This window comes from Oncorhynchus keta, chromosome 35 (genome assembly GCF_023373465.1).
Source record: "Oncorhynchus keta strain PuntledgeMale-10-30-2019 chromosome 35, Oket_V2, whole genome shotgun sequence".
Taxonomy (NCBI): domain Eukaryota; kingdom Metazoa; phylum Chordata; class Actinopteri; order Salmoniformes; family Salmonidae; genus Oncorhynchus; species Oncorhynchus keta.
Window position 1 is genome coordinate 73,062,977 of NC_068455.1, and position 23,924 is coordinate 73,086,900.

At 40.3% G+C, this 23,924-nt stretch overlaps 1 protein-coding gene and 1 long non-coding RNA gene across 2 annotated transcripts in view; one reads left to right on the forward strand and one right to left on the reverse strand.

The window, feature by feature from the left end:
- The window catches only part of LOC118369202 (rho GTPase-activating protein 6-like), a 153,673-nt gene that overhangs the window by 116,116 nt on the left and 13,633 nt on the right, over window positions 1-23,924 (reverse strand). The window lies entirely within an intron of this gene.
- LOC127916196 (uncharacterized) lies at window positions 6,562-8,223 on the forward strand. Its single transcript, XR_008093810.1, has 3 exons — window positions 6,562-6,782; window positions 7,372-7,464; window positions 7,589-8,223. It is a non-coding gene; the product is annotated as an uncharacterized LOC127916196 (long non-coding RNA).

The following is a 23,924-nucleotide window of genomic DNA, read 5'->3' on the forward strand; positions in this document are numbered from 1 at the left end:
AACAGTACCAGGTTTTGTGTTGCTACCATGTTGTTGTCATGTTGTGTTGCTACCATGCTGTGTTGTCATGTTGTGTTGCTACCATGCTGTGTTGTCATGTGTTGTAACCATGTTGTGTTGTTGTCTTTAGGTCTCTCTTTATGTAGTGTTGTCGTGTCTCTCTTGTCGTGATGTGTGTTTTGTCCTATATTTTTATTTCATTTTTTTAAATGTTTAATCCCAGCCCCCGTCCGTCCCTGCAGGAGGCCTTTTTGCCTTTTGGTTAAGCCGTCATTGTAAATGAGAATGTATTCTTAACTGACTTGTCTAGTTCAATAAACGTTACATAAAAAATATAAATAGATGTATTAAACTAAATGTAACGATGTTCCTCCTCTTCTGAGGAGGAGTAGGATGGATGGGTCCAATGTGCAGCAGGTAAGTGTTATATTATATATTATTTATTAGAACAAAAACACTCAACAAAATAACAACGAGAGAGAAACGAAAACGAAACAGTCCTGTAAGGTGAGACACAGTAAACAGAAAACAATCACCCATAACTCAAAATGGGAAAACAGGCTACCTAAGTATGGTTCTCAATCAGAGACAACGATAGACAGCTGCCTCTGATTGAGAACCATACCAGGCCAAACACATAGAAACAGAAAACCTAGACCTACAACATAGAATGCCCACCCACATCACACCCTGACCAAACTAAACATAGAAACATACAAAGCAATCTACGGTCAGGGCGTGACAGTAAATGATTGAGAACGTTCTCTTTTATAATAATGACCTGTTTCTGGCAGATTTACAGAAATGCTGAATGAGGTGAGCGTAGCCTAGTGGTTAGAGAGTTGGACTAGTAACCGGAAGGTTGCAAGTTCAAACCCATGAGCTGACAACGTACAAATCTGTTGTTCTGCCCCTGAACAGGCAGTTAACCCACTGTTCCCAGGGCCGTCATTGAAAATAAGAATTTGTTCTTAACTGACTTGCCTGGTTAAATAAAGGTAAAATTACAACAACAAAAAACATTTAAAATAAAAATGACTGTCAAATAAATGTCATCAAATGTAAATAGAAAATGAAGTGAAACTTGTTGGTTCAGGCTGGAAGGTGTTTTGGAGCGATTTGGCATATATCTGACTCCTTACCTTGCCTTTTTGATAACGTTATTAATTAATACATTCCTCTGACAAGACCAAGATAACCTGTAATGTATTATTTCAGAAATGGTTCACCAACATACAAAACGTACAAAAACCCAACAAGAAACATGATGATTATTGGACCACTCAAAGAGTGATTGTTTTGTCTTGTGACCCACCAGAACCAATGTGTCACCTATCATCATTTCTGAACCACTACCGTGTGGGGACAAAACCCTGGTTAATAATATACACTATATCACAAAAGTGAGTACACCCCTCACATTTTTGTAAATATTTGAGTTTATCTTTTCATGTGACAACACTGAAGAGATGACACTTTGCTACAATGTAAAGTAGTGAGTGTACAGCTTGTATAACAGTGTAAATTTGTTGTCCCCTCAAAATAACTCAACACAGCCATTAATGTCTAAACCGCTGGCAACAAAAGTGAGTACACCCCTAAGTGAAAATGTCCAAATTGGGCCCAAAGTGTCAATATTTTGTTTGGCCACCATCATTTTCCAGTACTGCCTTAGCCCTCTTGGGCATGGAGTTCACCAGAGCTCAATAGGGTTTAGGTCTGGAGACATGCTTGGCCAGTCCATCACCTTTACCCTCAGCTTCTGTAGCAAGGCAGTGGTCCAGTACTCCATGTCCTTAGTCTGCTTGTCTTCAGCAAACTGTATGCGGGCTGTGTCACTTCTTCAGTGTTGTCACATGAAAAGACATACTCAAATATTTACAAAAATGTGAAGGGTGTACTCACTTTTGTGATATACTGTACATTTATCTGACAAACTGAGAACTCCTTCCTGGAAAACTCATGCCCTTAAATTCCTATTCCCATGTCCAGAAGCTTTGGGTCGGCATGCCCGGAACGCCCGAGTGGAGGCTGGAAAGTCTCCATCAGCAGTGAGTGTGTGTCTCTGTGTGTGTGTGTGTGTGTGTGTGTGTGTGTGTGTGTGTGTGTGTGTGTGTGTGTGTGTGTGTGTGTGTGTGTGTGTGTGTGTGTGTGTGTGTGTGTGTGTGTGTGTGTGTTCATGCCTGAACTCCCAAGGGTCCTCTCCATATCTGACAGTGTAAATCCTCTCTGTATCTGACAGTGTAAATCCTCTCTATATCTGACAGTGTAAATCCTCTCTATATCTGACAGTGTACATCCTCTCTGTATCTGACAGTGTAAATCCTCTCTGTATCTGACAGTGTAAATCCTCTCTGTATCTGACAGTGTAAATCCTCTCTATATCTGACAGTGTAATTCCTCTCTGTATCTGACAGTGTAAATCCTCTCTGTATCTGACAGTGTAAATCCTCTCCATATCTGACAGTGTAAATCCTCTCTGTATCTGACAGTGTAAATCCTCTCCGTATCTGACAGTGTAAATCCTCTCTGTATCTGACAGTGTAAATCCTCTCTATATCTGACAGTGTAAATCCTCTCTGTATCTGACAGTGTAAATCCTCTCTGTATCTGACAGTGTAAATCCTCTCTATATCTGACAGTGTAAATCCTCTCTGTATCTGACAGTGTAAATCCTCTCCATATCTGACAGTGTAAATCCTCTCCATATCTGACAGTGTAAATCCTCTCTGTATCTGACAGTGTAAATCCTCTCTGTATCTGACAGTGTAAATCCTCTCTGTATCTGACAGTGTAAATCCTCTCTATATCTGACAGTGTAAATCCTCTCCATATCTGACAGTGTAAATCCTCTCTGTATCTGACAGTGTAAATCCTCTCTGTATCTGACAGTGTAAATCCTCTCTATATCTGACAGTGTAAATCCTCTCTATATCTGACAGTGTAAATCCTCTCCATATCTGACAGTGTAAATCCTCTCTGTATCTGACAGTGTAAATCCTCTCTGTATCTGACAGTGTAAATCCTCTCCATATCTGACAGTGTAAATCCTCTCCATATCTGACAGTGTAAATCCTCTCTATATCTGACAGTGTAAATCCTCTCTGTATCTGACAGTGTAAATCCTCTCTATATCTGACAGTGTAAATCCTCTCTATATCTGACAGTGTAAATCCTCTCCATATCTGACAGTGTAAATCCTCTCTGTATCTGACAGTGTAAATCCTCTCTGTATCTGACAGTGTAAATCCTCTCTATATCTGACAGTGTAAATCCTCTCCATATCTGACAGTGTAAATCCTCTCTATATCTGACAGTGTAAATCCTCTCTGTATCTGACAGTGTAAATCCTCTCCATATCTGACAGTGTAAATCCTCTCTGTATCTGACAGTGTAAATCCTCTCCATATCTGACAGTGTAAATCCTCTCTGTATCTGACAGTGTAAATCCTCTCCATATCTGACAGTGTAAATCCTCTCTATATCTGACAGTGTAAATCCTCTCTGTATCTGACAGTGTAAATCCTCTCTGTATCTGACAGTGTAAATCCTCTCTGTATCTGACAGTGTAAATCCTCTCTGTATCTGACAGTGTAAATCCTCTCTGTATCTGACAGTGTAAATCCTCTCCATATCTGACAGTGTAAATCCTCTTCAAATGCAGTGTGTGACATCTGTTTGTGGTCCATGTTTCAAGGTTTTAATGTGCACAGGGCCTTTCTTTGCAAGCTCTAAACCCAACAATGGTATAATCAATAACAATGTAATACTAAAAATAACATAAGGTAGAACAAATATGAGGAAGTGAGTTTGTGTGTGTGTGTTGGTGAGCTAGCGTGCATAGAGTCCTGTACCTGTGAGTACAGCATAGAGACCTGGTCAACTTAGTCCGTTTAGCCAATTAATTTGCTATTTAGTTAACTATTATCGCAGCCTCCAGTATTTATGCTGCAGTAGTTTATGTGTCGGGGGGCTAGGGTCAGTTTGTTATATCTGGAGTACTTCTCCTGTCTTATCCGGTGTCCTGTGTGAATTTAAGTATGCTCTCTCTAATTCTCTCTTTCTCTCTTTCTTTCTCTCTTTCGGAGGACCTGACCCCTAGGACCATGCCTCAGGACTACCTGGCATGATGACTCCTTGCTGTCCCCAGTCCACCTGGCCATGCTGCTGCTCCAGTTTCAACTGTTCTGCCTGTGATTATTATTGACCATGCTGGTCATTTATGAACATTTGAACATCTTGGCCATGTTCTGTTATAATCTCCTCCCGGCACAGCCAGAAGAGGACTGGCCACCCATCATAGCCTGGTTCCTCTCTAGGTTTCTTCCTAGGTTTTGGCCTTTCTAGGGAGTCTTTCCTAGCCGCTGTGCTTCTACACCTGCATTGCTTGCTGTTTGGGGTTTTAGGCTGGGTTTCTGTACAGTACTTTGATATATCAGCTAATGTACGAAGGGCTATATAAATAAATTTGATTTGATTTTTAGTAGTCTTATGGCTTGGGGATAGAAGCTTTTCAGGAGAATGTTGGTGTCAGACATTGATGCACCGTGTCACGCCCTGACCTTAGAGATCCTTATTATTCTATATGTTTGGTTAGGTCAGGGCGTGACTCTGGTGGGAAAGTCTATGTTTTCTATTTCTTTGTATGTTCTATTTCTATTTTTTTTTGTTGCCTAGTGTGGTTCCCCATCAGAGGCAGCTGTCTACCGTTGTCTCTGATTGGGGATCATATATAAGTTGTAATTTTCCTTTTTGGGTTTTGTGGGGGGGGGTCTTGTTTTCTGTTTTAGTGTCTGTGCCTGACAGAACTGTGCGCTTTCATTTTCACTTTGGTTATTTTGTTTGCGTGTTTTTTGAAAATAAAATAACATGAACGGCTTGCAGTGCGGAAGCAGATAGCCAAGCCATAGGCTGTTCTGTCTTTAGAAATTAGGACAGATCAAATCAAATGTATTTATATAGCACTTCTTACATCAGCTGATATCTCAAAGTGCTGTACAGAAACCCAGCCTAAAACCCCAAACAGCAGGAGTGAGTCTAGTGTGTCTGGGATGATGAAGTTAATGCCATAACCAGCCTCTCATAGCACATCGCGATTACAGATGTGAGTGCTACAGGGTGGTAGTCATTGTGGCATGAAGCATTAGAGTTCTTGGGAGCACCGTGTTATTGTCGGAGCGTGCATTAAATGAATTGAGTGTCGTGTCTTAACCTCGTGCCGTCAGGCCTATGTAGCTCTGAGCTACGCTACTCATATCAGGTCTAAAACCTGCTACTCGCATTACTGCTGGTAGGGGGTTAAAAACATGGTTCATTAAAAACCACCTTGAGATATTGTCATGTTACCTCGTCAACCAATTCCCCAACCCATCCACGAATACAGACATGCTCTCAATCTGACCAAGATGGCTCTCAGCAGCCTTCCAATTGTCAAATCCAGCCAGGAATCATAAATATCTATCGTCTTTGGAACATGTCTTCGCTAAAATTGTTAGGGGAACGGAATGTTGAGCAATCATACGGAACGCAATCAATACAATCACCTACAAGGGGCTGAATACAGATTGAACTGTGACACTCTAGAATAGAACTGTGTGTGTGTGTGTGTGTGTGTGTGTGTGTGTGTGTGTGTGTGTGTGTGTGTGTGTGTGTGTGTGTGTGTGTGTGTGTGTGTGTGTGTGTGTGTGTGTGTGTGTGTGTGTGTGTGTGTGAGAGAGAGAAAGAGAAAGCGCGGGAAGGATCGAAGATGACACTGGTAGATCAGGAAGTGAAAGAAGTGAGTGCAGTCTGCACATTTGATACTGTAGGAATATTGAAATATTTATTTATTTAACATTTGTGTTTTCTTATGGGTCAAAAATGAACCACCACCATGTTTAACAGCAGAGATACTTCTAGTAGATACTCTGAGTAGATACTCCTACCCAGAGTGACTAACAGTAAGGGCCTTTATCTTAAAATTGCTCGGTGAGACGACCACATCACAGTCAAATAAACAGGATACCAACATTCCATTCCAGCTAAACAATGGATATAAAGCGTTTCAATTTTTGGGGGATGAATATAAAAATCTGAGAACAGTCATATTTTACACACACATGAAGGTACCCATAAGCAATAACATCTGAGGGAAAAAAAACACAAATCTGTGAAAAATTGGTGGATGTAGCGTTTTGGATATAAACTCTTAATTTGTCTTGTCGCTATAACAACTACCGCTAGAACACTATGTGAGTACTATACGAACCATAGAAACAGACAGGATATCAGGATATGTCTTTCCATCATTGGAGTCGAATGTATTTGTCCTGTCATTTTTAACAAGTAAAAAACACCTGAAGATTGTGGTTCAATTATGAAACCAGCAATAGTGCAGCTACACTCAACAGTTTGTTTGGCCCAGAACAGAGTGGTCTGCGAACACACATGGAAGCAATGACATCCAGGATCCTCTAGTATAGAAAACAATAGAAAGCATCCTCTATGTACCCTGATGTATCATTCTCCATATAGCAATCCTGCCCTACCAAGCAAAAAGACAGTGAATGCTCATCGAGTTAATGTCATTTCTGCTGCATTAAATACATGCTTAATCATGTGGACAAGTATCCTGCCTCTATTGTATTGTGTTTTTGGAGAAAATGGGGGTCATGTTAGCAGTAACTGCATAAAGTTTCTGTGAAACCAAGGTAAATCTGTTATTGTTACTGTGAAACCAAGGTAAATCTGTTATTGTTACTGTGAAACCAAGGTAAATCTGTTATTGTTACTGTGAAACCAAGGTAAATATGTTATTGTTACTGTGAAACCAAGGTAAATATGTTATTGTTACTGTGAAACCAGGGTAAATCTGTTATTGTTACTGTGAAACCAAGGTAAATCTGTTATTGTTACTGTGAAACCAAGGTAAATCTGTTATTGTTACTGTGAAACCAAGATAAATCTGTTATTGTTACTGTGAAACCAAGGTAAATATGTTATTGTTACTGTGAAACCAAGGTAAATCTGTTATTGTTACTGTGAAACCAGGGTAAATCTGTTATTGTTACTGTGAAACCAAGGTAAATCTGTTATTGTTACTGTGAAACCAAGGTAAATATGTTATTGTTACTGTGAAACCAGGGTAAATATGTTATTGTTACTGTGAAACCAGGGTAAATCTGTTATTGTTACTGTGAAACCAAGGTAAATCTGTTATTGTTACTGTGAAACCAAGGTAAATCTGTTATTGTTACTGTGAAACCAGGGTAAATCTGTTATTGTTACTGTGAAACCAAGGTAAATCTGTTATTGTTACTGTGAAACCAAGGTAAATATGTTATTGTTACTGTGAAACCAAGGTAAATATGTTATTGTTACTGTGAAACCAAGGTAAATCTGTTATTGTTACTGTGAAACCAAGGTAAATCTGTTATTGTTACTGTGAAACCAAGGTAAATCTGTTATTGTTACTGTGAAACCAAGGTAAATATGTTATTGTTACTGTGAAACCAAGGTAAATCTGTTATTGTTACTGTGAAACCAAGGTAAATCTGTTATTGTTACTGTGAAACCAAGGTAAATATGTTATTGTTACTGTGAAACCAAGGTAAATCTGTTATTGTTACTGTGAAACCAAGGTAAATCTGTTATTGTTACTGTGAAACCAAGGTAAATCTGTTATTGTTACTGTGAAACCAAGGTAAATCTGTTATTGTTACTGTGAAACCAAGGTAAATCTGTTATTGTTACTGTGAAACCAAGGTAAATCTGTTATTGTTACTGTGAAACCAAGGTAAATCTGTTATTGTTACTGTGAAACCAAGGTAAATCTGTTATTGTTACTGTGAAACCAAGGTAAATCTGTTATTGTTACTGTGAAACCAAGGTAAATCTGTTATTGTTACTGTGAAACCAAGGTAAATCTGTTATTGTTACTGTGAAACCAAGGTAAATCTGTTATTGTTACTGTGAAACCAAGGTAAATCTGTTATTGTTACTGTGAAACCAAGGTAAATCTGTTATTGTTACTGTGAAACCAAGGTAAATCTGTTATTGTTACTGTGAAACCAAGGTAAATCTGTTATTGTTACTGTGAAACCAGGGTAAATATGTTATTGTTACTGTGAAACCAAGGTAAATCTGTTATTGTTTCTGTGAAACCAAGGTAAATATGTTATTGTTACTGTGAAACCAAGGTAAATATGTTATTGTTTCTGTGAAACCAAGGTAAATCTGTTATTGTTTCTGTGAAACCAGGGTAAATCCTCAATGCTTGTGAGGAGGAGGAGGGGAGGACAGGGAGAGAAGGAGCTGAGAAAACATGCTGTCTTTGAGTTGGATTTCACACACACACACACACACACACACACACACACACACACACACACACACACACACACACACACGCACGCACGCACGGATTTCGCTACACCCGCTATAACATCTGCTAACCATGTGTATGTGACCAAAAATGTTTTATTCTATTTTACACACAAAACACAGACCCTTATAACTAACGTCAAACCAAGGACAGCCATTGACTCTACTGCCCCCTTCAGATTAATGTGTGCAACTACATATCACTACAACCTCTACAACCAGCAGTACGAACCAGTCCCCTACGTTAAAGGGAAAGGAGGATATCTAGTCAGTTGTCCAACTGAATGCATTCAACTGAAATGTGTATTTCGTGTTTAACCCAACCCCCTCTGGAGTTTCAGTGATGTCAAGGCCTCTCAAGCTGCCGATGAAGCTGCCCTTAGCAGACTGCTAAAGTCCTCATGTCCCCTCATTCAAAAGTAGGTTGATGGTCGAAAGCATGAACCTTGCCCTGTCTGAGTGGTCGTCAATAACAACACAGTACTCAACCTGTCCTCCACACACCCCATCGGCAATGGGAACAACTCAGGTGAGTTAACACACACAGTACATCACAGTGTACAGACACACACAGTACATCACAGTGTACAGACACACACAGTACATCACAGTGTACAGACACACACGAGACACACACACACACACAAGACACACACGTACACACACACACACGAGACACACGTACAGACACACACACTAACGTCACAGTGGTAGAGTGTTGGTATTAAGTTACCACAGGTACGCAGTGTGTTGGCCTTTTTCCACACACCTACGTGACTGAAGGACTGGCCAAGACAAGGTTGTGTCCCTAGAGATCCTATTAAATTACTAGAGGGGCAATGTCATAAACCCTCCGTGTCCCAACATGCTCACATAATTATAAATACAGTTTATACAAGTTTTATACACATTTTTAGTATAAATAGCCTATCAAATATATGTGAACAGACCATTAATATCTCCATTTAATTTTTCTTGGAGAGCTGAGACTGATATTAAATGATACAATATCAGTAATTGTTGTATTTACATCATCAACTGGTTTCAACCAGTGTCTGGCTGTGAATTGACTGCATTGTTTGAATGGAATGTTGGCGTATTGGCAGTTAATATGAAGCGTGTATGGAATCATTCCTCTAAAACTGTCTGGCTAGCTCCATAGCTTGGGACTATAAGGATCTATCTCCACAAAGATGGTTCTGAGATCATTTGGCTTTGAAATTCTGAACCTTCATTGGTTTGAATGGTGTCAGCTGTTTTTTTACCTTGTATTCTTATTAACTTAATAACATGAATTGGGGGTATTTAGAGTACTATATAGGTAGACAACATTGAAAATAACAAGAAAGAAATGTATAGTCCCAAGCTCTCTAGCTAACAAACATACAGTAGAGATAACTTCTTAAGATGTGTTATTTTATCACAGCACTGGCATACCATGTTTGACCAACTCCCTGACCAAAACGGCTGTTCTTTACATAGAAATAGATATATTTTTAATGGGTTTGGAATCTCTAATCCTGGCAATTTGTTTGGTAAACTCATCGGTACGCTCGTAATGGTTGCCTGGTATTGCAATGCTATCATTTCCATGGTAATACAAATGATGTTAACTGACGTTGCACATGCAATGGAATGTTTTTTTGTCAGTTGAGTTGAATCAACAATGGCCGCCAGTCCACCCATTATGTCATCATTGACTAGAATGGGGACGCCAGTTCTATTCATTCTATTTCTCTCATTGGAGGCAGCTGAGTGGAGGACGGCTTATAATAATGGCTGAAATGGTGTAAATGTAATGGCATCAAACACATGGAAGCCATGGAAACCATGGAAGCCATGGAAACCATGTGTTTGGTGTATTTGATACTTGATATTTGGTATTTGATACCATTCCACCAATACCTCTCCAGCCATTACCTAGAGCCCATTCTCCACAATTTCTCCAAAGTTTCTTGACATTGTTGCTAACTATCCAGAACAACACAAAGACTTCTTCCCCATTGAAGCATGACGCTGCCACCAACCTCCTGTGATTTACATGGATCGTTTTCCTATAATAAGAAGGTTCATGTTCATTCTAGTATTCTAATTCTAGCTGTGTGACTCACAATCAGTGGTGGACAAAGTACCCGATTGTAAAGACACTGTAACAGAAAATGAATCAAGTAAATGTGAAAGTCAGCCAGTAAAATACTACTTGAGTAAAAGCCTAGAAATATTTGGTTTCAAATATACTTAAATATCAAAAATAAATGTAATTTCAAAAATATACTTCAGAATTCAAAGTAAATATGACATATATGGCAAACCAGATTGTTTTTCTTGTTTTTAAAATGTATAGATAGTCACTGCAACACTCAGACATCACTTACAAATTAATCATTTGTGTTTAGTGAGTCTGCCAGTTCAGGGGCAGTAGATGACCAGGGATGTTCTCTGTTTAGTGAGTCCTCCAGATCAGGGGCAGTAGATGACCAGGGATGTTCTCTGTTTAGTGAGTCCTCCAGATCAGGGGCAGTAGATGACCAGGGATGTTCTCTGTTTAGTGAGTCCTCCAGATCAGGGGCAGTAGATGACCAGGGATGTTCTCTGTTTAGTGAGTCCTCCAGATCAGGGGCAGTAGATGACCAGGGATGTTCTCTGTTTAGTGAGTCCTCCAGATCAGGGGCAGTAGATCAAATCAAATCAAATCAAATCTAATTTTATTTGTCACATACACATGGTTAGCAGATGTTAATGTGAGTATAGCGAAATGCTTGTGCTTCTAGTTCCGACAATGCAGTAATAACCAACAAGTAGATGACCAGGCATGTTCTCTGTTTAGTGAGTCCTCCAGATCAGGGGTAGTAGATGACCAGGGATGTTCTCTGTTTAGTGAGTCCTCCAGATCAGGGGCAGTAGATGACCAGGGATGTTCTCTGTTTAGTGAGTCCTCCAGATCAGGGGCAGTAGATCAAATCAAATCAAATCAAATCTAATTTTATTTGTCACATACACATGGTTAGCAGATGTTAATGTGAGTATAGCGAAATGCTTGTGCTTCTAGTTCCGACAATGCAGTAATAACCAACAAGTAGATGACCAGGGATGTTCTCTGTTTAGTGAGTCTGCCAGATCAGAGCCAGTAGGGATGACCAGGGATGTTCTCTTGATAAGTGCGTGAATTGGACCATTTTCCTTTCCTGTTAAGCATTCAAAATGTAATGAGTACTTTTAGGTGTCAGGGAAAATGTATGAAGTAAAACGTACATAATTTTCTTTAGGAATGTAGTGGAGTAAATGTTAAAGTTAGAGAATAGTAAAAGGAAAGTACAGATACCCTAAGAAACTACTCAGGTAGTACTTCAAAGTATTTTTTACTTCAGTACTTAACTCCGCTACTTATACGATTCCCCACATGGAAGTTTCTTGACATTGTTGCTAACTATCCAGAACAACACAAAGACTTCTTCCCCATTGAAGCGTGCGCATTGTTTTCATGACGCTGTCAGCTAACTCATCTATATGATACACTGTCCGGAAGTAGCTAACCCTATACAATGTATACACATAGGATATGTTGCTGTCTGTCATTTTTATTCAGTATGATTAGCATCAATATAATGTTCATTGAGTAGGATTAACATCAAGATTATGTTCATTGAGTATGTTTAGCATCAATATTGTAACGGTTATCTTGACTTGAAGGAGAGGCGGACCAAAATGCAGCGTGGTGGTTATTCATGTTTAATTTATAAAGACACTATACATGAATAAACTAATAAAACAAGAAATGTGAAAAACCAAAACAGCCCTATCTGGTGCAAACACAGAGACAGGAACAATCACCCACAAATACACAGTGAAACCCAGGCTCCCTAAGTATGATTCTCAATCAGAGACAACTAATGACACCTGCCTCTGATTGAGAACCATACTAGGCAGAAACATAGAAACACCCAAATCATAGAAAAACAAACATAGACTGCCCACCCAAACTCACACCCTGACCATGCTAAATAATGACAAAACAAAGGAAATAAAGGTCAGAACGTGACAAATATAATGTTAATTAAGTATGATTAGCATCAATATACTGTTAATTGAGTATGATTAGCATCAATATAATGTTAATTGAGTATTATTAACATCAATATAATGTTAATTGAGTATGATTAGCATCAATATACTGTTAATTGAGTATGATTAGCATCAATATAATGTTCATTGAGTATGATTAGCATCAATATAATATTAATTGAGTATGATTAGCATCAATATACTGTTAATTGAGTATGATTAGCATCTTTTATACTGTTAATTGAGTATGATTAGCATCAATATAATGTTAATTGAGTATGATTAGCATCAATATACTGTTAATTGAGTATGATTAGCATCAATATAATGTTAATTGAGTATGATTAGCATCAATATAATGTTCATTGAGTATGATTAGCATCAATATAATGTTAATTGAGTATGATTAGCATCAATATAATGTTCATTGAATATGATTAGCATCAATATAATGTTAATTGAGTATGATTAGCATCAATATACTGTTAATTGAGTATGATTAGCATCAATATACTGTTAATTGAGTATGATTAGCATCAATATACTGTTAATTGAGTATGATTAGCATCAATATACTGTTAATTGAGTATGATTAGCATCAATATACTGTTAATTGAGTATGATTAGCATCAATATAAAGATACATGTTTCCAGGTAGCTGGGTCCCTTCACAGGGTTTCATATGACGCAAGATCAGGAGCATCACATTATATCTGCCTCCCAAAAGGCACCCTATTCCCTACATAGTGCACTACTTTTGACCAGAGCCCTATTCCCTACATAGTGCACTACTTTTGACCAGAGCCCTATTCCCTACATAGTGCACTACTTTTGACCAGAGCCCTATTCCCTACATAGTGCACTACTTTTGACCAGAGCCCTATTCCCTACATAGTGCACTACTTTTGACCAGAGCCCTATTCCCTACATAGTGCACTACTTTTGACCAGAGCCATGTTCCCTACATAGTGCACTACTTTTGACCAGAGCCCTATTCCCTACACAGACCACTAGATCCCTATAGGGCCCTCATCAAAAGTAGTGCACTATATATAGCAACAGGGTGCTTGACTAATCATTGAACCCATCTTTAAGATCCTAGAACCAGACCTAGTTTCGACCCCATTGGACAGTGGGTTATTGTATGAGGACTGTATGTGTGTGCGTGCATGCATGCGTCTGTGTGAATCACTATGTAATTGGTGAGTGATATGTGATACGGCGTGGTATGTGATGAGGCCGCGAGAGAAAACATACAAGATGGATACAGGATACGTCCACTGTAATCTACTGTACTTAGTGTCACATTGGTGCGGACAGAAAGGAAACTCAATAGCCACTCTGCTTCGCAGACTGAGGAAGATTAATTTGGAGAAGGGGAATAACGCAACGATTTAATCCACTATAGAGATGAATTCAACCATTAAATGGTCAGATCAACCCACTATAGAGATGAATTCAACCATTACATGGTCAGATCAACCCACTATAGAGATGAATTCAACCTTTATATGGTCAGATCAACCCACTATGAGAACAATTCAACCTTTATATGGTCAGATCAACCCACTATAGAGATGAATTCAACCATTAAATGGTCAGATCAACCCACTATAGAGATGAATTCAACCATTACATGGTCAGATCAACCCACTATAGAGATGAATTCAACCTTTATATGGTCAGTTCAACCCACTATGAGAACAATTCAAACCTTATAAGGTCAGTTCAACCCACTATGAGATCAATTCAAACCTTATGGTCAGTTCAAGCTGTCGTGGTCAGTGCCATTTCAGATGAGAGAGTACCAACCCAGCTGGGTTGGCGCCCCCCCTTGGGTTGTGCCGTGGCGCAGATCTTTGTGGGCTATACTCGGCCTTGTCTCAGGATGGTAAATTGGTGGTTGAAGATATCCCTCTAGTGGTGTGGGGGCTGTGCTTTGGCAGAGTGGGTGGGGTTATATCCTTCCTGTTTGGCCCTGTCCGGGGGTATCATCGGATGTGGCCACAGCGTCTCCTGACCCCTCCTGTCTCAGCCTCCAGTATTTATGCTGCAGTAGTTTATGTGTCGGGGGGCTAGGGTCAGTTTGTTATATCTGGAGTACTTCTCCTTTCTTATCTGGTGTCCTGTGTGAATTTAAGTATGCTCTCTCTAATTCTCTCTTTCTCTCTTTCTTTCTTTCTCTCTCTCGGAGGACCTGACCCCTAGGACAGTGCCTCGGGACTACCTGGCATGATGACTCCATGCTGTCCCCAGTCCACCTGGCCGTGCTGCTGCTCCAGTTTCAACTGTTCTACCTGCGGCTGTGGAACGCTGAACTGTTCACTGGACGTGCTACCTGTCCCAGACCTGCTGTTTTCAACTCTCTAGAGTCAGCAGGAGCGGAAGAGATACTCTGAATGATCGGCTATGAAAAGCCAACTGACATTTACACCTGAGGTGCTGACCTGTTGCACCCTCTACAACCACTGTGATTATTATTATTTGACCCTGCTGGTCATTTATGAACATTTGAACATCTTGGCCATGTTCTGTTATAATCTCCACCTGGCACAGCCAGAAGAGGACTGGCCACCCCACATAGCCTGGTTCCTCTCTACGTTTCTTCCTAGGTTTGGGCTTTTCAAAGGAATTTTTCCTAGCCACCGTGCTTCTACACCTGCATTGCTTGCTGTTTGGGGTTTTAGGCTGGGTTTCTGTACAGCACTTTGATATATCAGCTGATGTAAGAAGGGCTATATAAATACATTTGATTTGATTTGATACTATAGACTGTTGCCTAGCGGCTCAGCATAATCGACTCCTCCCAGTCTGTCATTATGATTTACCAATCACACCTGTTCCGGAACAGGGATATCTCTTTGTCTCTCTGTCTCTGTCTCTGTCTCTCTGTTTCTCTGTCTCTGTCTCTCAGCAGCTATTTGATAGTTTTATTCCCTGAGGAAATGACAGAGGGACAGTAACACACATAGAGGAGGGTGGTGCCAGGATGCTCCTGTACATTTCACCCAAGTGGTTCAATTCCAGGATGCCAGCCTTTCTCTAAACACTTCATACTCTAACATTCCCCACCCAATACCAATCATCATCTCCTCTACAAACTAACCCCTCTCGCCTCAAAGTACTCTCTTCTCCTGCCCTGTGCTTGTTTAGCCAGATGTTATGCTAGATAACATTGTTGTGGAGTCCAGACTCTGTTAAATGCCAAGAGTAGGCTTCGGTAGGATAGATTCCCAAACTGTGCTTGGTGTCCTTCACTGTGTTTCGGCTACCCGATCAGGCTACACCGATTACATCGTTGGCAAATGGACTTATGATTGGTATGGATACTGCCAGTCAAGTATCAACCATGTTCCAACAGAATGCGATCTTTCCTGTAATGCTACACCACCATAAACGTACAAAGGGTGCTAAGAGAGGAAACAAATGGATCAGAGCTACCCAAACAAAAGGTATCAAATCCTAGTTCCAAATCCTATTTCCAAATAGCAGTTATATATCAAATGTTTGTTCCAAATAGTATTTCCAAAAAGTAGTATTATGAGGGGTTAACAGAACAAGTAGTCTGTGGGCGACTGTGGTGTTGTCATCGATTATTGTGCACGATACAGAGTATGTATAGTGGGGCAAAAAAGTATTTAGTCAGCCACCAATAGTCAGCCACCAAATGCAAGTTCTCCCACTTAAAAAGATGAGAGAGGCCTGTAATTTTCATCATAAGTACACTTCAACTATGACAGACAAAATGAGAAAAAAAATCCAGAAAATCACATTGTAGGATTTTTAATGAATTTATTTGCAAATTAGACACATCTCAACATCAACTGTTCAGAGGAGACTGCCGGGAATCAGACCTTAATGGTCGAATTGCTAACCACTACTAAAGTACACCAATAATAAGAAGAGACTTGCTTGGGCCAAGAAACACGAGCAATGGACATTAGACCGGTGGAAATCAGTCAATTGGTCTGATGAGTCCAAATTTGCGATTTTTGGTTCCAACCGCCATGTCTTTGTGAGGCGCAGAGTAGGTGAACGGATGATCTCCGCATGTGTGGTTCTCACCGTGAAGCATGGAGGAGGAGGTGTGATGGTGTGGGGGATCTTTGCTGGTGACACTGTCAATGATTTATTTAGAATTCAAGGCACACTTAACCAGCATGGCTACCATAGCATTTTGCAGTGATACATCATCCCATCTGGTTTTCCACTTAGAGGGAAGTGGAAACGTCTACAAGCAACAACAACTCAACCGCGAAATGGTAGGCCACACAAGCTTACAGAACAGGACCGCCGAGTGGTGAAGCGTGTAGTGCTTAAAAATCAGTTGCAACACTCACTACCTAGTTCCAAACTGCCTCTGAAAGCAACGTCAGCACAAGAACTGTTCATCGGGAGCTTCATGTTGCAGGTTTCCATGGCCGAGCAGCCGCACACAAGCTTAAGATCACCATACATAATGCCAAGCGTTGACTGAAGTGGTGTCAAGCTTATCGCCATTGGATTCTGGAGCAGTGGAAATGCAATCTCTGGAGTGATGAATCAAGCTTCACCATCTGGCAGTCCATCGGATTAATTTGGGTTTGGAGGATGCCAGGAGAACACTACCTTCCCCAATGCCTAGTGCCAACTGTAAAGTTTTGTGGGGGAGGAATAATGGTCTGGGGTGTTGATCATGGTTGAAACTAGGCCCCTTAGTTCCAGTGAAGGGATATCTTGACACTACAGCATGCAATGACATTCTAGATGATTCTGTGCTTCCAACTATGTGGCAACAGTTTGGGGCAGGCTGTTTCCTGTTTCAGCATGACAATGCCCCTGTTCACAAAGCAAGGTCCATCAGTCAAAAGTTTGGACACACCTACTCATTCACAGTTTTTTCTTTATTTTTACTATTTTCTACATTGTAGAATAATAGTGAAGACATGAAAACTATGAAATAACACATATGGAGTCATGTAGTAACCAAAAAAGTGTTAAAAACAAATCAATATATATTTTAGATTTTAGATTCTTCAAAGTAGCCACCCTTTGCCTTGATGACAGCTTGGTGTATCAACCTATATATGGCACTGGGAAATACAGGCCAGTGTCATCAATACATCCCATAGTATACAGTAGAGTAGGCCTAGTTAAGGTAGGCGTAGTTACAGTAGGCCGGGTTACAGTGGATCGGGTTACATTGGACCTGGTACCAATAATAATAATATAGTAGAGTATGGTCCCAAATGGCACCAATCCCTACATAGTGCACTACTTTTGACGGGCCCTGGTCTAGTGTTCAGTATGGTTATGAACCATGCAATGAACTCAATGAACTAAATGCACATTTTTTAAGCAATAAGGCACGAGGGGGTGTGGTATATGGCCAGTATACCACGGCTAGGGGCGGTTCTTACACACAGCCCTTAGCCGTGGTACAGTTGAAGTCTGAGATTTACATACACTTAGGTTGGAGTAATTAAAACTTGTTTTTCAACCACCCCACAAATTTCTTGTCAACAAACTATAGTTTTGGCAAGTCGGTTAGGACATCTACTTTGTGCATGACACAAGGTATTTTTCCAACAATTGTTTACAGACAGATTATTTCACTAATAATTCACTGTATCATAATTCCAGTGGGTCAGAAGTTTACATAAACTAAATTGACAGCTTAGAAAATTCCAGAAAATTATGTCATCACTTTTGAAGCTTCTGATGGCTAATTTACATCATTTGAGTCAATTGGAGATGTACCTGTGGATGTATTTCAAGACCTACCTTCAAACTCAGTGCCTCTTTTCTTGACATCATGGGAAAATCAAAAGAAATCAGCCAAGACCTCAGAAAAAAATAGTTTACCTCCACAGGTCTGGTTCATCCTTGGGAACAATTTCCAAATGCCTGAAGGTACCACGTTCATCTGAACAAACAATAGTATGCAAGTATAACCACCATGGGACCACGCAGCCATCATACCGCTCAGGAAGGAGACGCGTTTTGTCTTCTAGAGATGAACGTACTTTGGTGTGAAAAGTGCAAATCAATCCCAGAGGATTGACAGCAACAGCAAAGGACCTTGTGAAGATTCTGGAGGAAATGGGTACACAAGTCTTATATCGACATAACCTGTAAGGCCGCTCAGCAAGGAAGAAGCCACTGCTCCAAAACTGCCATAAAAAAGCCAGACTACGGTTTGCAACTGCACATGGGGACAAAGATCGTACTATATGGAGAAATGTCCTCTGGTCTGGTGAAACAAAAATCGGAACTGTTTGGCCATAATGACCATCGTTATGTTTGGAGGAAGAAGGGGGATCTTGCAAGCCGAAGAACACCGTCCCAACCGTGAAGCATGGGGGTGGCAGCATCATGTTGTGGGGGTGCTTTGCTGCAGGAGCGACTGGTGCACTTCACAAAATAGATGGCATCATGAGGACGGAAAATGATGTGGATATATTGAAGCAACATCTCAAGACATCAGTCAGGAAGTTAAAGCTTGGTCACAAATGGGTCTTCCAAAATGACAATGACCCCAAGCATACTTCCAAAGTTGTGGTAAAATGGCTTAAGGACAACAAAGTCAAGGTATTGGAGTGGCCATCACAAAGCCCTGACCTCAATCCTGACCTCAAGACCTCAATAGAAAATGTGTGGGCAGAACTGAAAAAGCGTGTGCGAGCAAGGAGACCTACAAACCCGATTCAGTTACACCAGCTTTGTAAGAAGGAATGGGCCAATATTCACCCAACTTATTGTGGGAAGCTTGTGGAAGGCTACACAAAACATTTGACCCAAGTACACAATTTAAAGGCAATGCTACCAAATACTAATTGAGTGTATGTAATCTTCTGACCCACTGGGAATGTGATGAAAGAAATAAAAGCTGAAATAAATCATTCTTTCTACTATTATTCTAACATTTCACATTCTTAAAATAAAGTGGTGATCCTAACTGACCTAAAACAGGGAATTTTTACTAGGATTAAATGTCAGGAATTGTGAAAAACTGAGTTTAAATGTATTTTGTCACGGTTTTCTAATGGTGAAGGAGAGTCGGACCAAACTGCAGCGTGTATATTGCGATCCATGTTTAATCACACAAACACGAATCCAAAACACAAACTCTACAAAACAATAAACGTAGTGAAAACCAAAACATCCTTAACTGGTGCAAACTAACACAGACTAAGGACATCAAGACACTCAGGACAATCACCCACAATACAACCAAAGAATATGGCTGCCTAAATATGGTTCCCAATCAGAGACAACGATAAGCACCTGCCTCTGATTGAGAACCACTCCAGACAGCCATAGACTTTGCTAAATAACCCCACTAGCTACAATCCCAAATACATACACACCAAAACCCCAAGACAAAACACACCACAATACAAAAACTCCATGCCACACCCTGGCCTGACCCAATACATGAAGAAAAACACAAAATACTTAGACCAGGGCGTGACATATTTGGCCATGGTGTATGTAAACTTCTGACTTCAACTGTATAGTCTAGTCATGGTGTGTTGGCCATATATCACAAACCCCCGAAGTGCCTTATTGCTGTTATAAACTGGTTACCAATGTAATTAGAGCAGTAAAAATACATGTATTGTCATTCCCATGGTATACGGTCTGATATATCACAGCCGTCAGCCAATCAGTATTCAGGGCTGGAACCACACAGTTTATAATATTGATTATAATATAACATGGCATTGTTGAATACTTGTTTCTGATTGGTAGGGGATTCTAGAGTGTGCATTATTTCCCTGTAATGCACGATATATCAGCACGGTAGAATTCAACGGCTCTAGTTCATTTTTACATGTTTTCTTTGACCTGCTTTTGAAAGCAAAAGTCAAATTGAAAACAGTATTGGTAATGGACTGATGGTTAAGTTAGCCCAAACTAGCAAGTCTGTTTGGTTACCACGGTAACTACTGTAGCTATCTAGTATACTTGTTAGCTACTTCAGTGGATGTTGAACACATTTCTAGTGGCAAATGTGTTAAATGATGGCCATGGTATTAAAGGGATAAGTTCTCTGGAAAATAATGCACACTTTGAAAGGCATTCATTATTTTCTATAGAACGCATAGCCCCTCGTTGGTTATCCCTTACATAGAATATTGATGATTGGTTCGTCAATTAGGTCACATTAAAACAGTTTAACATCAAATTTATCCAGTCCAGGTCGATGCAGTACGGTGTGTGTGTGTGTGTGTGTGTGTGTGTGTGTGTGTGTGTGTGTGTGTGTGTGTGTGTGTGTGTGTGTGTGTGTGTGTGTGTGTGTGTGTGTGTGTGTGTGTGTGTGTGTGTGTGTGTGTGTGTGTGTGTGTGTGTGTGTGTGAGATTGTGATTGTGTAAGGCATACCCAACATTTCTGGTATTATCTGGAGATTTTTTGCCTACATTCCTGTTTGGATACGCATTCAGCACCAGCCTGATGTGTGTGTGTGTGATGAAAATGTCTCTATCAAAGTGTTCTACGTTGGACTTGGAATGAAATGATCCCGTCTTAATCATAATATCAGACCGAAGGACAGAGTTAAAGCTACAGTTCAACAAATGGGTAAATATCAAGAATTCAAATATCCAATGACCAGATACCCAGACCAGATCTCAGACTGTAGCTTTAAGCTTATTCCATGTTAACAATTTAAAAAACTGATCTCAGATCAGCAACTCTTTTATATATAGAAAAGAGAGGGAGTGAGAGAAAGCCAAAGTCTAAATCCCTTCTCCAATAACCTTGAATTATATCCAATTAAAATCATAGTTAGGGAGCACAGAAGTCTTATGTTCTCTTCTCTTCTACATGCTTAGAATAAAAATTATTCTCAAATAATTCTACGTGGAGGGAATGGGTTCTAGGCTACGTTGAAAACTGGTGGAGGTTATTGATAGAACATTCCACTAATAATCCACCACTACGTTCAAGAGAAAAAAAGGGTTCCAAAATGGCTCTTTTCCCGTAGGACAACCCTTTTTCGTTCCAAGTAGAACCCTTTCGAGTTCCATTTGCAACCATCTGTGGAATGGGAACCCAAAAGGGTTCTACCTGGAACCAAATAAGGGTTCTTCAAAGGGTCCTCCTATGTGGACACTGGAAAACCCCTTTTAGATTCAAGATAACACTTTTTTTGAGAGTGTAGTTCCTGATAGTTCAGTGAGGTAAACATAGTTCTGACAACAACAAGGTTTTTGTGGGTACTTAATATGTGTTAGTCTGCTAGATATCCATAAGCCTACCTATCAATGACTTATGAATGACAATGACTAGAGACCTGATCAGACTATAGATACACGTACATAATCAAGGTATTTAAGTTTTTTGTTTTAAGAAATGTAAAAAAAAAATGTTTTTAAAAAAATGATCATTATTTGGGTATTAAGTGTAGATAGATTTTTTATTTATTTAATCCATTTTTAGAAAAAGGCTGTAAGGTAACACAACGTGGAAAAAGTCAAGAGGTCTGAAAACTTTCCAAATGAATTGTACAATGCATTCGGAAAGTATTCAGACCCCTTTACTTTTTCCATATATTATTACATTACAGCCTTTTTATCCTCATCAATCTACACATAATACCGCATAATGACAAAGAGACAACAGGTTTGTAGAAATGTTTGCACATTAATTACAAATAAAAAAACTGAAATATCTTATTTGCATAAGTATTCAGACCTTTTGCTATGAGACTCAACATTGAACTCAGGTGCATCATGTTTCTATTGATCATCCTTGAGATGATTTTACAACTTGATTGGAGACCACTTGTGGTAAATTCAATTTATTGGACATGATTTGGAAAGGCACACACCTGTCTATGTAAGGTCCACAGTTGACAGTGCATGTCAGAGCAAAAATCAAGCCATGAGGTCAAAGGAATTTCTCCATAGAGCTCAGAGACAGGATTGTGTCACGGCACAGATCTGGGGAAGGGTACCAAAACATGTCTGCAGCATTGAAGGTCCCTGTTCCTAGTGCTGGCCACCCAGCCGAACTGAGAAATTGGGAGAGAAGGGCCTTGGTCAGGGAGGTGACCAAGAACCCGATGGTCACTCTGACAGAGCTCCAGAGTTCCTCTGTGATGGGAGAACATTCCAGAGGATAACAATCTCTGCAGCACTCCATCAATCAGGCCATTCTGGTAAAGTGGCCAGATGGAAGCCACTCTTCAGTAAAAGGCGCATGACAGCCCGCTTGGAGTTTGCCAAAAGGCACCTAAAGGTCTCTCAGACCATGAGTAACAAGATTCTCTGGTCTGATGAAACCAAATGCCAAGTGTCATGTCTGGAGGAAACCTGGCCACTACCTGGCCACTACGATTCTACTGTGAAGCATGATGGTGGCAGCATCATGCTGTGGGGATGTTTTTCAGCAGCAGGGATTCAGAGACTAGTCAGGATCTAGGGAAAGATGAACGGAGCAAAGTACAGAGAGATCCTTGATGAAAACCTGCTCCAGAGCGCTCAGGACTTCAGACTGGGGTGAAGGTTCACCTTCCAACAGGACAACAACCCTAAGGACACTGCCAAGACAACGCAGGAGTGGCTGTGTCCTAAGCCTCTGAAAGTCCTTGAGTGGCCCAGCCAGAGCCCGGACTTGAGCCCGATTGAACATCTCTGGAGAGACCTGAAAATAGCTGTGCAGCGACGCTCCCCATCCAATCTGACAGAACTTGAGAGGATCTGCAGAGAAGAATGGGAGAAACTCCCCATCCAATCTAACAGAGCTTGAGAGGATCTGCAGAGAGGAATGGGAGAAACTCCCCACATACAGGTGTGCCAAGCTTGTAGCGTCAAATCTGAGTAAAGAGTCTGAATACTTAAATGCGATTTTTTAAATACATTTTCTAAAATATCTAAAAAACAGTTTTTGCTTTGTCATTATGGGGTACTGTGATGTCATTATGGGGTATTGTGTGTAGATTGATGAGGGAATCATTTTTGTTGACATTTTTAGAATAAGGCTGTACGTAAAAAAACGTGGAAAAGTGAAGGGGTCTGAACACTTTCCGAATGCACTGTATAACCAGACCATAGATAGAACACCAGATTGTCAAATAACTGATGGACAGGAAGAGACAGGAAGAGATCATAGGTAAATAGAAAGAGGTCATTAGAATAATTATTATATATATATTTTTAAATGTAACCTTTATTTAACTAGGCAAGTCAGATAAGAACAAATTCTTATTTACAATGACGGCCTACCAGGGAACAGTGGGTTAACTGCCTTGTTCAGGGGCAGAACGACCTTGTCAGCTCGGGGATTCAATCCAGCAACCTTTTGGTTACTGGCCCAATGCTCTAACCACTAGGCCACCTACCACCTACTATGGCAGACCATGCCCCAGTTCCCTGGATGGCCATCCATCTTGTGATGAAAGCTACAGAGAGTCGGACGCCATTTTGGATCCGGCGGTAATTCCTCCATTGGGAATAGAGGGGAAATGGGAAAACTATCAGAGAAGGGGCTTTGATGTTGGGTCTGCTGACACTGG